This window comes from Anguilla rostrata, chromosome 6 (genome assembly GCF_018555375.3).
Source record: "Anguilla rostrata isolate EN2019 chromosome 6, ASM1855537v3, whole genome shotgun sequence".
Classification (NCBI taxonomy): Eukaryota; Metazoa; Chordata; class Actinopteri; order Anguilliformes; family Anguillidae; genus Anguilla; species Anguilla rostrata.
In genome coordinates this window covers 56,764,545-56,779,119 of record NC_057938.1, presented here as the reverse complement: position 1 = coordinate 56,779,119, position 14,575 = coordinate 56,764,545, and the positions used below count along the sequence as shown (strand labels likewise).

The 14,575-nt window shown below is 47.7% G+C and overlaps 1 long non-coding RNA gene across 7 annotated transcripts in view; it reads right to left on the bottom strand.

The window, feature by feature from the left end:
* LOC135257755 (uncharacterized) overlaps positions 1-13,518 on the bottom strand; it is a 109,357-nt gene extending 95,839 nt beyond the window's left edge. For 2 of the 7 annotated variants that reach the window (XR_010330730.1, XR_010330729.1), the window contains exon 1: positions 13,338-13,517. This is a non-coding gene — a long non-coding RNA (uncharacterized LOC135257755). Of the gene's footprint in view, positions 1-13,337 lie in introns of all 7 variants that reach the window. The other 5 variants (XR_010330734.1, XR_010330733.1, XR_010330731.1 and 2 more) reach the window with 5 other exon arrangements.
* Positions 13,519-14,575: the final 1,057 nt, after the last annotated feature.

Below are 14,575 nucleotides of genomic sequence, written 5' to 3'. Positions count from 1 at the left end.
GAACGCCACTGCTCTGAACACTACTGTGCTGAATGCCGCTGCGCTTGCTGAACGCTCTGAACACTACTGTCCTGAACACCACTGCTCTGACCGCTCTGAACACTACTGCACTCTGTGTATTCAGCACGGCCATCTGTGATTCCCCCAAACACAGCACATCACATCAGCACATAGCATAGCACATCAGCGCTAAAGCGTTGTGTAGTGGTTCAGCTGGCTCAGGTGTGATAACAGACCCGTACAGCGGCCACTGCAGACGATCATTTCCAGGATACGTACGTCTCACAATCAACCAACTCATCTCTGGAGTCTCATATCGCCCAAAAAGACCCTCCCCCCCCCGAAGGCCGCAGCACCCATGACTCAGGACTCCAGACGCATGCCGTATATATATGGGGAGGACCAGGCGCAGAGGATGCAGCTCATGATCGTGGAATCAGCACACCACCTGATCAAGCGCAGACTCTGCAGCGAGCCCCAGGAAACAGGCCGCCTGACCGTCTTACCGTCTGACCGCCTGGCCGTCTTACCGCCTGACCGCCTGGCGGGATCTGAGCGGTAATGCGCGGCGTAAGCAGCGGTACGCACCGAGCAAATATAGATCCGACAGGGGGGCGGGGGGACGGGTGGTTGGGGCGCGGGACGTGAGGAACCGCGCTGAGGGGGTGTAATGCGGCCTCCCCTCCCTGCGCTCTGATTCCGTGTGTCAGACCCGGCTCAGATACCGGCCTTGATCTGGGGGGGGGGGGCATCAGGATTGTGTTTCCCAGGGCACCCCCCCCCCCCAGCCCCTAGCCCTCACCACCTTGGAGCACTTTGGGATCTTTTTCCCCCAACATCCTAATTAAGACCCCTGATCTGAGTCCCGGGGGAGGGGGGGGGGGTCCTTAAGCAACACCATCCGGCAGGTGTGGGAGGGGCCACAGGGCCTTCCTCTGGGAAAAAGGGTTAAGTGCCCCCCCCCCCCCCCCCCAGCAGAGTAACAAAACAAATACACAGGTGTCTTTATTACAACATGTCCTAATAGAATATAATTTACATACAGAGCCCAATTTAACCCAGTTTACTACAGAACCCAGTTCACTACAGAACCCAGCTCTCGGGGGGAACCACATTCCTCTGCCATGATGCTTGGAACCCTAAAAGCAGTGGCTCTTGTGTGCACACAGCTGTAAATCTCTCCCTCATCTCAGATCTTATTCATCTTTCTCTGGCACCTCCTCAGACTCCATCCATCCTCCCTTTACAAGCAAAATTATCTCCTAATTGTCTGAAACCAGAAACTATATATACACCCAGGCAACGGACCGCAAGAGAAATGTGGGAAAAGTCACTTTTTTTCCTCTGCCATAAATGTTGCTATTTATGTTCCATGTCAAACTATTCTCGTTCTCTCTCTCTCGCTGTGTGTGTGTGTGTGTGTGCACATGTGAATGAGAGAGAGAAACAGAGTGTGTGGTGTGTGTGTGTGTCTGTGAGTGTGTGTGTGTGTGTGTGTGTGTGTGTGTGTTTGTGTGTGAGTGTGAAACTTCACCTTCAAAGTAATTATTGAGACATTTTAATGAGGCACATAAATGAAACAAAGTCCTCATTTCCAAGTCCCCCCCCCCCTTACAGCAGGGTAGAGTAGGGTGGGGTTAGGGTGGGGTGGGGTGCAGCTATAATTTGGGATGAGCACATGAGTTTGTGATGTCCCAGTAAAACAGTGACTGACCCCTCCCTCATGTGGACTAACACCCTTAAAACACCGGAGCTCCCGTTGGGGGGGGGCCAGGGCGAGGGCGAGGGGGGGGGCAGTGACAGGGGCGTGCTGGCAGATCCCAGCCTGACTGTGTGTGGGGGGGGGGGCGACGAGGGGGGCAGATCCCAGCCTGACTGTGTGTTGGGGGGGGGGCGAGGGGGCAGTGTTGGGAAACAGGCGGGCTGGTCAAAGGGGCAGCATCTGAGAGAGAAAACATAGGGAGGGGGCAGGGGGCAGTTAGGGGTCCAGGGGGGTAATTAGACAGTTCTGCAGGAGCTTGTTGATGTAAATGTGGCAGAGATTAGCTGTGCCCCCCACCCCCGCCCCCCCTCATTTCTGGGTAATGATCAGGACCCAACAGGTGGCAGACAAATGGGGTTAAGCACGAAATCCACACCGTGTTTCCTGCAAGCATCCCTCTCCCTCTCCCTCCTTCCCTCCCTCTCTTGCTTGCTCTCCTTCACCCTCCTTCACCCTCCCTCTCTTGCTTGCTCTTGCTTGCTCTCCCTCACTCCCTCTCTCTCGCTTGCTCTCCTTCACTCTCCCTCACTCACTGTCCCTCCCCTCCCCCCCATCCCCTCACCAGGGCATCGCTTGGTCAGTAAGTGTCTGAAATCTTTCAGCATGCAGCTCTTTAAACTCTATATTCCACCTCTGAGGCTCCAGCAGCTTGTTAGCATCTGTTCCCACACAGCAGCCATGTTTATTCACACCAACACAAACATGCTGTATGAGTGAGCAACTGGCAACCAGCGAGCAGCAACCAGCAGCCAGCGAGCAGCAGTGAGCAGCCAGCGACCAGCAGTGAGCAGCCAGCGACCAGCAGTGAGCAGCCAGCGACCAGCGATCAGCAACCAGCAGTGAGCAGCCAGCGACCAGCAGCCAGAGACCAGCAACCAGAGACCAGCAGTGAGCAGCCAGCGACCAGCAGTGAGCAGCCAGCGACCAGCAGCCAGAGATCAGCAGTCAGAGACCAGAGGCGAGCAGCGAGTGGTAGTGTGGCCTGGAAGTTTTTGAGCAGGCAGATCTGCGGACGCCTGTGCTGTGCAGAGGACCCCTGAATAGAGAGGCACCTGAGACCAAACCCTGAATAACGCATTTATAAACTTTTTATTAAAATCATACGGATGTGTGTGTCTGTCTCTCTCTCTATGCACACTCACGCACATACACACACAGATATGTACACGCACACACATACACACACACATACACGCAGATACACTCATACACACACGCAAACAGATAGATACACACACGTAGACGCACACACACACACACACACACACATTTTTCAGTGTGTACTCTGACCAGACTGGTTCATTTTAGGTTGCTCGCGGTTTCTGATTTGCATTTAATTTTTTCCTGAGGACTTGTACGCACTTGGCTTTAGGAGGAGGTCACGACCTTGAAGGAGTGATTTATAGCGATGAGAGGACATGGAGTGGACAGCCCGACCGCTGGGAGAGGAGAGAGGGAGAGAGGGAGAGAGAGCAGGGTGAGGGAGGGAGGAGGAGAGACAGAGTGAGAGAGAGAGAGAGGGAGAGAGAGAGAGAGAGAGGGAGAGAGGGAGGAAAGAAACTGGGGAGATGTTAAATACAAACAGCGCTGCAGAAAAGATGGCTGACATGCGTACATCAGCGGCAGCGAGCACTCTGGGAAACCCTGCGTTCGGGGGGGAAAGAGGGGGGTCACTGTGCTGAAACTGTGTTTTGAGTAACCACTGAAGTCTCTATCAATCTTCCTCTGTTTAAAAAATGCATTGAATGTAAAAACGTGAACGTGCAAATAAATGAGACCCTTTACTACAGAAACATTTCCTGATAAACCCTGAACGTAGACTGGTCCTGGACGCGGACTGGTCCTGAGCACAGCAGTCCTACATGATCTTTTTGGCAGATATGAGGCTCGGTTGACTGTTGAACCAGCTTCGAAAGCAAAAATGAATATTCATGAAGCACCCTGGCTTTAGGTTAAACAATGGTCTCGAGCACTAGCTGGAAACAAAAAGGCTTCACCAAACTTTTTCAGCTCAACATCCTAAAACAATCATCTTCTGACTGAGGAGCTCACCTGCGTAAACACACCTCTCTCCAGCGCCCACTACAGGCTGCACAGCGCTACTGCACTAATTTCAGCCCAAGGTCATGAAAGCATGCCTAAGACGGGATATGATGTCATACTCTGGATACAGATAAGACACGTCCTCAGCACGATAAGAATTCCAACGATCTCAATACGACCATGCAGGGGCAAACTAAACTACAGCCGACTGAAGCTTAAAAGCAAAGTCATATGCAATATCAGAAGAGCAGAAAAGCGTATAAAAATGTATCAGATATTCTTAGAAAGGGGAAAATATCCCCCCCCCCCCCCGGGACTGCTCAGTGCACTCGGAGTTCCAGGATAGTGCTGTGTTAATGATAGCATCTGCAGATGTGTTTGTTTCTGCTGCATTGTGTAGGGCAGAGGGAGCGGGGGGGTGGGGGGTTCTGGCGGGGGTCGGGGGGCCGGGGGGTCGGGGGGGCGGGATAGCGGGCGGTTATTAGCGGCGGCGCGGCTGACGCACCCTAATAAAGCTGTTTGTTTCCGCGCGGCCGGTTCTGAAAGCGGCAGCCATTGTCCGGCTATTTATAAAACGGACAGAACAGGGCACGGCGTTCACCGCGGCGGGACAAACACCGTGACCCCCCCCCCATAACCCCCCCCCCAGTGTCAGTGTCAGGATTTATTGTCTGCGTTTATTTATTTTTGGATGAAACCCCCCCCCCCCCTCGCTTTCTCCCAGCTTCCTCTGATAGGGAGAGGTAGGATGTCAGGGCCTCCGTGCGGGACGACCGCTAAAAAGCTCTCCGCCGCGGGGTCCTCGCGCGGGCCGCACGAACCACTGCAGGGCTGGCCTGCGTGTGCCTGACTGAAACTCCGGCAGGCCCGCAACAGCCTCAGCTCCCGCGGTACTCAGACTGATTACCCCCCCCCCCCACCCCACCCCACCCCAAACATCTGATCCACAGGAGAAACTTTTCACCAGCCCCCCTCCGCCGCCCCCCCCCCCAAACAGAGGCAGACAAAGGCAGGAAGATGCTATAATGCATTCATCACATTCCCTGTGGCTGGGGGCCAAGTTCATGCCAGAGTCATAATACGCCAAGGGGAGGGGGGGTGTCCCGACCCCCCCCAATCTGAGTCTTTCCCCCGAACCGACGTCACGCTCTGCTGGAAATCTACGCAGGGGATGTATCCAGCTTCCCGCCGTTTCCTTTCTCAGAAGCTCAAAACAGAGCCGTCACATCCAGATCACAGGCGGGAGGCCGAAAACAACAACCCCCCCCATGCACCCCCCCACGCCACCCCCCACCGCCAAACTCCATTAAACACAATAATAAACTACCGCTGCCAATAAACATTAAAACAGCTTTTGCTTGGCTTTTTTTGCCTTATTTTAAACAGACAGTGGCTCAATTCATGTCTGATGTGGTAAACAAATAAGAAAAAGCGCACTTTTTATAAACAAATTAAATCTGATGAGAAAGGCAGATCGTGTGGGGACAGAACCGCTTCAGGTTCTGCCAAATTTATCTGCGATGTTGGTGGAATTTTAGTCCTGCAGTCGCAGGACTGTGCAGTGTGTGATGCTGCTCAGGGTTCGAGGATGAGGTGTCATGTGACCTGGTTGGCAGAGGGGCGGGACTAACACGCAGGATGAACCCAGGGAGGAGAAATCATCCTCAGCAAAGCCCCCCCCCCCCAACAATCCAGCAGACCCTCTGATATACACTCAGACACCCCCCCCCCAAACACTAACACACACACATACACTCACACACACAATCACGCACACTCGCATTTACACTCATACTAATACTCGGTGTGTAAACAGTTAAGGAGTTAAAGAGTTAATCGGTTAAAGAGTTAATCGGTTAAAGAGTTAATCGGTTAAAGAGTTATTCGGTTAAAGAGTTAAGGAGTTAATCGGTTAACGAGTTAAACAGTTAGAGTTATTCGGTTAGAGAGTTAAAGAGTTAGAGTTAAGCGGTTAAGCGCCTCCTCCGGCTGCCCCTGAGGCTCAATGTGGTTTCTGCATTCAGCTGCAGAAACGCGGCACTCGCCATCTCCGCTAACTCCCGCGGGGGTGTTTCTAAAAACGCGCTGGAAAGGCAGATCGCTTATTCCGCTGCAGTGAAGAAAAAAAAACCGGACGGCCAAAAAAAGATTTTAAAAACAAGAGGAACGGCAGCCATGTCACGCTCGGTCCGCACGCCGGTCCGCCTTCCCGCGTCTGCGGGGCTGAGGAGCCCAGCGGGGTCACGGTCCAGCCCCACACCGCGCGGGGAACCCGAGCGCTGGGTGCACCCGCACCCTTTAAATTACTCATTAGCACCGACATTCCGGGAATTATACCTTTTCACAATAATTACATACAATCTTGGTCAACAAGTTTTTTTTTTGGGGGGGGGGGGTGTGTGTGTGTGTGTGCACGTGTGTGTAGTGTTTGTATAATGTGTGTACTGTGTACTCATTTACATAACTTGCACATGAAGGGCACAAACACGCTAACATCTAATACTTTAGAATACACTCATTTTGCAGCTTAATAGGAGCAATAATAAATGCTATTATAATGCACCCTGCATGCAGAGGCTGTGGCCCAGAGTCAAAACTTTAGAGCAAATTAAGAACAGCACATTTAACCTCCTATATAAATGGGGAAATGGCCATTTTAATTGTACTTTAATCCACTGTTAAATCGCTGTATATTTTCTGAAATGTCCAGCACAATACTGGTTGAAACTACTATATTTAATATTTACATCATGTAAAAATCATCTGTGTCATCCATTATGGATATCTTATTCTGATCAAACGTGGGCAAAAAAAGATGACATCTAGTGGACATGTTGTGAAACTGCAGTTATGAAGCAGCTCCTGCAGAAGATCGTTTAATTTACAAGCTAAAATTCCCTTTATGATCATGGGATACTTGGCTTTTACTGAAAATAAGAAAAATTCTTAGGGTTGAACATGGCCTCTACTACAACTTCAGGATCTCAGCGATGTGTCTGCAGCTTTAACTCCAGTCCTGGAGGGCTGCAGTGTCTGCAGGTTTAACTCCAGTCCTGGAGGGCCGCAGTGTCTGCAGGTTTAACTCCAGTCCTGTAGGGGGCAGTGTGACTACAGGCTGCAGGTTTAATGTTTGTCTGGACATGCATCAATAATCAGCAGACCTGCAGCCCATCAGTACTGGAGTTTCAGATCCCAGCATTATGACCATAAAGCTGAATATCTAGAGAATCCTGATAATATACATCTGTAGGCTGCGCAAATCATGCTTGAAAAATAGTATTTCTGTAACATACGTGCTTTTTTCAGTCCCCCGTGTCATATTTTTAGAGAAGGCCACATAAAACCTGCTGGACGGCGGATGAACATTCAGTTAAGGAGAACAGCAGTGGGCTCCTTCTGAGATTCGCACAGGAATCTGGGGGTCATTTATTTTCCATAAAGTCATAAAGTGATTACATTTCGGAAACAGGTCAGGGGGAACGGCCCCGTGTGGGGCAGTGCGCGCACTAGCGCACTATCCCGCATAATCGGCGTGCGCGAGGGGAACATAACGACTTCATATAATGGTAATTACAGCCCGCTTCTGGAACCGCTGTGAGATTGAGTATGTGCAGAAAAACGCTCAGGAAAATACCCCCCCTCCCGCCTCCCCCCAACCAAGACCACCTGACCGTATCCCACTGATGCCTTTAGCATTTGACCGTTTTATAACAGCCGGTTCAGCTGCCGTGACTCAAACGTTCCGTCTCATTCCCGACCTCTTTAAAAGGGAAAAATCAAGTAGATTGGCTGGGAGGAAGGTCAGGGGTGGAGTGTGTGTGTGTGTGTGTGAGAGTGTGTGTGTGTGTGTGTGTGTGGCCCACTGTCTGCACTCACGCTCCTGTCAGCTTAATTAACATACCATCGAGGGTCAGCTCGTGGTTAATGAATCCGGGGTACTGAGTTATTTCAGACACTAATGAGCGCTAATAAAAAGCATTTGTTTGGCAGGGCCGTCCCCCGGCGCTCTCTCCCCTTACCTTACGCATCTGTTCCCCCACAATCTCGCCGGAGATTGAATTACCTCGCGCTCAGCCAAAAAACCCCTCGCATTTGCGGTAGCGGAGCCGCGAAGTGGGAGTATCGGATGTTGTAATATGGAAATTCCTTTGTAATGTGGGTCGCGGTGTTATGCGATTACTTAATTCATTTTAGGCCGGGGTAAATGCGACCGCGCCGCCAACAGCCGCTGCCGAATTTACTGCCAGCACTAGGCAACCGTGTCCACACCGGGTGGCTCGAGCGGGGAGATTACACAGGATCACTTTTCAAAGGACCGAACTATTAACGGTTACTCCGGGACCCGCGTGGAGATGCTGTAGCACCGCGGCGGACGCAGGATAAACACGTTTACTCGTAAAAAGTAATCTGACTGAATGCCAGTGTACGAATTAAACGGATGAGCAGGGAGCCGTGAAGCGCAGTATAGCGTCACGTTGAGAGTGTAGCGGGGCCAGGGGGCTGTCTCCAGCGGGGGCGGCGGATTAGCCTCTCCTGTGCGCGTTTATCCGGAGAAGGAGAAGCGAGAATAGAAAGTCTCAGAGGAATACAGGTCGAAAGTGCAGTTCAGAAAAAGACTGAGCAGCACGACACGAGCCCAGAACAACCGCAACGCGCTCGCGCTAAACTAAACCGAGCGACCAACTGATGCAGGTGTTCTTTCTTTCGCGTTCTTTTTTAAAAAAACACGTCGCCTGGGCCGCAAAATATTTCTCACCAATTCCCGTGGCCACCAAGCACACGCAGTTAGGCAAAAGAACGGCTTTACATTTGTCATGCAAATTTGTGGACAACTCTCACGAATGTTAGACTTAATATGAGGCTTGATCACAAGCCTTCGCTGTTAAAGACACGGCATAGGCATTCGTTATAGTCGTCGCGGTGGTACAGTGCCCAATTCGATGACACCGACTAACTTTTAAACGGGGACTTTGTCTAACTTCCTAAAGTAGTAATTCTGCATCGCGCGGTTGGCAGTTGGCACAATGGCACGTGAACAGGAAAAACAAAATATATTCTAACAAAAACATATTCTAAAAACGATCAAAATGGTAGCGGGAAAACAGAGCTTGAACAAAAAGTATGAGAATTTTATCACAGGAGACCATTCAAACCCCCTTCTGAAATACAGCTCGCGTGCATGCTGTATGCAGGTAATTCAATAAAAGTTACTGATTCATTTTGGTAGAGTAGGCTATATAAGGATAGAAAAATGCGTTCAAATAGTAATCACCAAATGAACATTGTCCACTATAAATGCAAAGGATTTGAAAAATGTTAGAATGCTCTTCAAACAAAAGGTCAGATATGCATTTAATATATAAATACATGCGTTTTATACTAAATCAAAATACAATAGGAACTCACTTGAAAATAATTAATCCATAAAGTATATTCTCGACAACACATTTCAAAATCATTTTTAAATTGAGCTAGAAGGTGATTTATAAAATGATGTCCTCCCCTTAGTGGAGTGGTGAAGGATAAGGTATGATTTAATTTGTATATTTTGGTTATTCCATCCCTGTTTTATCATTTGAGTTCTGTAATAGTATAGTAATTTTGTACTTTAATGTTTTTTAGATGAAAATTAGCTATGGGGCTAACTGTTGGCACATCAGGTGTGATGGGCATGATCCCGGTTAAATAAAATAAGAAATAAAGTAATAAAGGTGGCGAAAGTCATTTAAATAACTAATGCAATTTTTCCCTTGTGATGTTACAATTATTTTATAGTTTTCCTTAAAGGCAACATTTGCAAATAATGTTCCTTACCAAGCAATGGTTACAAGCAACAGGTTAAAGTCAACACAACATTACAAAGATGAAATTAATTATAATATAGCTACATTACAATTCTATATTAATTTCACCCTTTAATCCCCTAAGATTATGTGAATTTGGGGCATTACAGAACAGAGTATACTCTAAGGATTGGGTAAATTCTATTTCAATTCAGCTGTGATTCACCAAGTGATTTTTTCAATTAATATACTGGAATTAAATTCATTTTCTTAACCGCCTGAATTGAAATGGAATTTACTCCATCCGTTTACATGCACACTCGGTTCTGCACACGTGCGCGCGAGACGTTTCTGTTTCTCTGAGTTATGTTTTCAGGACAGTTCCCTGTTCAGGAAGCAGACCTTTCTCTCTGGAACATCTTTTTTATTCTCTCCCCTAATGCTTCATCTCAGGCCATCTGAAAATCACCAGCGAACATCTCACTGTGCATCAAGTTAACATTTGACCCGTAAAATGTTCTCATCCTTCTTTTCCCCACCATTTCCCACTGCGGTATATATATATTACATGTGCATTTGTGTGTGTGTACAGTATATATAGATTTATAGGTCTGTTTATGTTCCTGAATGGCCCCGCATGTTATTGAATGTATATTCCGAGAGGGTGTTTTATCATAATTACCCTGCTTTGTTTATGAAGCTCCCTCCGCAGGACGGGAGGTCACAACACGGCCGTCTGTTTGTTTTTAGACCCGGACTACTTAAGATGTCTTATCAGTGCTCTTCTCCTCTCTCTCCTGCTGCTTTTCCCACTGAGGGCCGAACCTCCGGCCTGCATCGCTTGGCTCGAGGTGAAAGGGACACTTCCTGTATAATAATAATAATAATAATAATAATAATAATGTGCTCAATGTCTGCACGCTCAATAAATATTCTTCTATTTAAAGATGAATATGCAAATAAGCAGGCAATGCATATTTTAAGTACAGCAGTCTGCATTTATGTCCTGGAGTTGTTTTTTTATTAAAGGTGTTTTTTTTTTTTAAACCAAGGCTCCCAGGAACCCATCCTAGATGTTTTGGTACATTTAAAGAAATTTGTATGTTCAGTCTCATTTAGCAAGAAAAATTACAGCAAGCTGAGAGTTCAGAAGAATTCACAAGAGGGCGTACCACTGCCACACCCAAACACATATTTCAAAGGCCTGGGGGGAAACTTGCATCTCTAACACTAAAACAAAAGCTTCAACGTTTGTTTGTCTTATCAGATTCGCCGCGTTTCCGACCTTACAATTCCATGTGAACATGTGGCCAGGCTCTCCGCCTGTACTGTACTCTGTGACGGAACGCGGAACGCGGAACACGGAACCCGGTGCAGCTGAGAGCAGGGTTCCGCGTGTTCTCCCAGCATGCAAGGCACTAAATTAAAGCTCATTAGTGACAGACAGGCCGCGCTGGCAAAGGGGGTGTTCCACTGCACCCCTGTTCCAGAACACATCCTCTTCTGCCCACGTGGTTCGACTGAAATGTATTTATGTCACCCGTCATAAATCATATTATTGCTTTTCCGGAGACCCATTAATGAACATTAAAACACAGGCATCCCAAAACACCCAGCCCAATACCATGCATGTATTGCTCATTATTAATGGATTCATTTGGGCTAGTGTCCCTGTGGATCAGATCAGAAAGGAGATAATTATGGGATATTTACTGAATGCCCTTAAATCTCCTGTGTCCCCGCATTAGTAATACGGGCATGTTTATGAACATGTGTGCAGTATTGTGTCTCCATTTGTGTCTGTTTCAAATTTCTACCATATTAATGTTTGCATGTGTGCCTACTGCAGCATGTGTACAACCTGGTCGGTGCAATCTGAATGCCAGTTTACTGTCTCACACAGCACAGAGTCCCCATCACTGCACAGGGACAACAGTTCCTCTTATTGATCCGGAGGCAATACTGCCCTCTACTGGCCAAACGTCGCCACTCTCAGCCACAAACAGCACAACCCCGGGCGGCTCCTAGCTATGCGCAAACCAGTCCCACATCGGGAACCGAAGTTCTTTTTTTAAATGCAGTGAAACACTTTCAGTTCCACGTTTTATTTTAGCCTCACATTATGAAGACACATCGCACAGGATCTAAAACATAAATAAATACGAATCAGTCAAATACAAATATGACAGATAAGTTTTTAGTATACACCACTGGCCTGTTCCTCATAATATATAAACAATATTTCGAAATATCCACTAGAGTACCCCACTTTATTACCTGAGCTCCGTCACCCCTGATCCAGACCCGTAGCCACTCAGGGCTCAGGCAGAAAGCCTGACTGATGCAAGACCCTGTGATGCAGGTGCAGGCCTTTCCTTATCTTACATAAGCAGCTGCCCACACCCCAAACCTGCGAACGCTCATTCATAAAAAACACTTCTGCCTGCGTTAGTGAGAAAGGAAACACTGTTTTAACTACAGAAGCATGGGTCATGTAGAATGCAATGTGTTGCATGTATGCATTATGTAGGGACACAGTAAAATGTCCAGAGTTAATTCAACTCTCAAAGAGTACATACGAGTCCAATAGGAACCATATGCAGCCTACTCTGAAAAAGTTGATTTAACGTAGAACATTTTACTGTGTACGTATGTATGTATGTATACATGCATGTATATTAGATAACTGTTTATAAAATGGTTTTGAAGAATAGATTGCATCTATGACCAAACAAAAGGAAATTAATTTTTTTCTTTAGCTACAAATGGTTCACGTTCCATTTAATGAGCTTATTCATATTCATAGTGAGCAGCTGATGAGGTAACAGTCATTTACAAATTCGGAAGGGCTAGAAGCCGGTAATGAGTAATGTGTTACATCAGGCACAATGGAGGTTATGAGCTCGGGGGTATAAAAGCCAAATTCAACGGCTTCGGAAATATGATATTGATTTATCACTTTAAAAGAAGCGTGAAAAGACTGTTAAAACTATTGCACAGATTTGATATGCTCGACCACGACAGTATTAATTTGGGAAGTGGACCTGCTAAATCTATCATTCAGTTATTCTAAGAGGAATTGAAAGAGCATTTGCTACCCGCAGTTCTGCAGAGAACCTGCCCTGTTGTTTTAGCAGTTGAAAGTCCGTTCATCATCCATTTTAAGAAGGGGGAAGTGTCGCGTGCACGTAGGCTTCGCTTTCAACTCGGAAATCAGTATCGCCACCCCGTGGTTTCTTCCATCGTTGCAAGTTACGAATAATTCTGGAGATTTGGCTGAGGCCTACTTCTACTCTGACACAGGTCACAGAATCTAAAAAATCAATCGAGCATTTTCACAGTTGTGCAAAAACATAGAGAAAACTGTGAAAAACCACTAAGAGGAACCGGTGTATAGGTTGAACAGGAAGCTATTTGAGCAGAACTTACTACGTCGTTTTCTTCAGAGCGTTACACGTAAGCTATGTCTTAAAACCCCTCTCCCTTCTGCCAAACGCTACACCTCACTGTCACGTTTAATTGCTACTGGCCTTCCCTTGGTTTCTAGACCGTGACTCCCACATATTGCAACTGGGGTCTTTATTTTTGCGAGCAGGAATCAGGGTAAATTGAGCGTGGATAACGTCCCGGGAATTGTCCGTGCGGCAGCGTCGCCCACCCATTTGTTGGCGGTGCGCGCGCGAGACTGGGGTTTTTTTTTACTGTCTTAGATTTATATTTTTGTCATTAAAATTATTTTACAATCCTACCGGGGTAAAGGAGTGCGCTGTAAGTCCGGAAGGCTTGGTCGACCGACGTCAGGGCGAACTCACGGCGGTTCCAAAGCATACAAATGTTACTGATTCACTGCCAGTCCCTAACTACAGGCTAAACTTCCTGTGAGCCGCCGGTATTTACATATTCTGCTGCGTTCGGCTGATCGCAGCTGAAATTGATGTGATTTCTCCTCCCCCCCTTTTCACCCTCGCGCTACCGTACGCGTCCGCCAGAGGGCGCGCAAGACGCATCTAGCCACCGCGAGCTCCTTATCAGCTGTTCTGTGGGTTTGATGGATTACACCTCTTAGCATTCCGAGGCCATCGCCGCATCCTTTCTCAAACGCTGCCTTGCAGACGGAGGCGAACGCTCTGAACATGGACCGCGTTAATATTAGAGGCACACTTCCTCAGCGACTGCATTATGACAAAATAAAAATTAAAAATCCGAATCCAGTGGAGGGAAGGGGCCGGCCTCCGTAGCGAATCTGAGTCACTCAGATTCAAGCTGCGCAAGTCCGAGATTTCGGCCTTATCTCAGAAGAAAAAGCCTCTGCTAAATCGCAGTATGAAGCCATACACCTTGTAGGAAAGAGAAAATAATAATATCTACACGAAAAAGGAAGAAAAAATATTACAGGCTAAAGAAGTTGGCTGCTTACAGAAGCCCTGAAGCCCTCATTAGAATTATTAAGCTACAGAACCATAAGCGTGAAAGGCGTTAGGCTCACCAGCGCTGTGGTGCAGTGTGTGTGTGCGTGGTCCGCATCAGTTGAGTAAGATGAAAAACTTGCCACTGCAGAGGCCCCAGTAAGACACTGTATGCAGTGAGAAACAGAAAAACATACTTCTGAACAATCTGATTTCAGAGCGTCAGCCTTTAAAAGTCAAAACAGTGTCCGTTTGGTTCTTTTTTCACAGATTATTAGACTAACATTTTATTTATGTTCTAACAGGCTGTATATAATCAAAGACCCCCCCCCCCCAATGTAAGGGAGGGGTCTCAAAGGGTCTGAAAGTTGAGAATGTCAATCACCATCATGTTGGTCCTGTGGAGGAGATTGGGTTCCGCGAGGTGGCCATGGCAACCATGTAAAGCACACGCCTCAACACGCCATGGCGTCAGACCCACCAGTAATAACTCGCCCACTGTGCCCACAGGGAGGGAGAGAGAGAGAGAGAGAGAGAGAGAGAGAGAGAGAGAGAGAGAGAGGGAGAGAGAGAGATAGAGT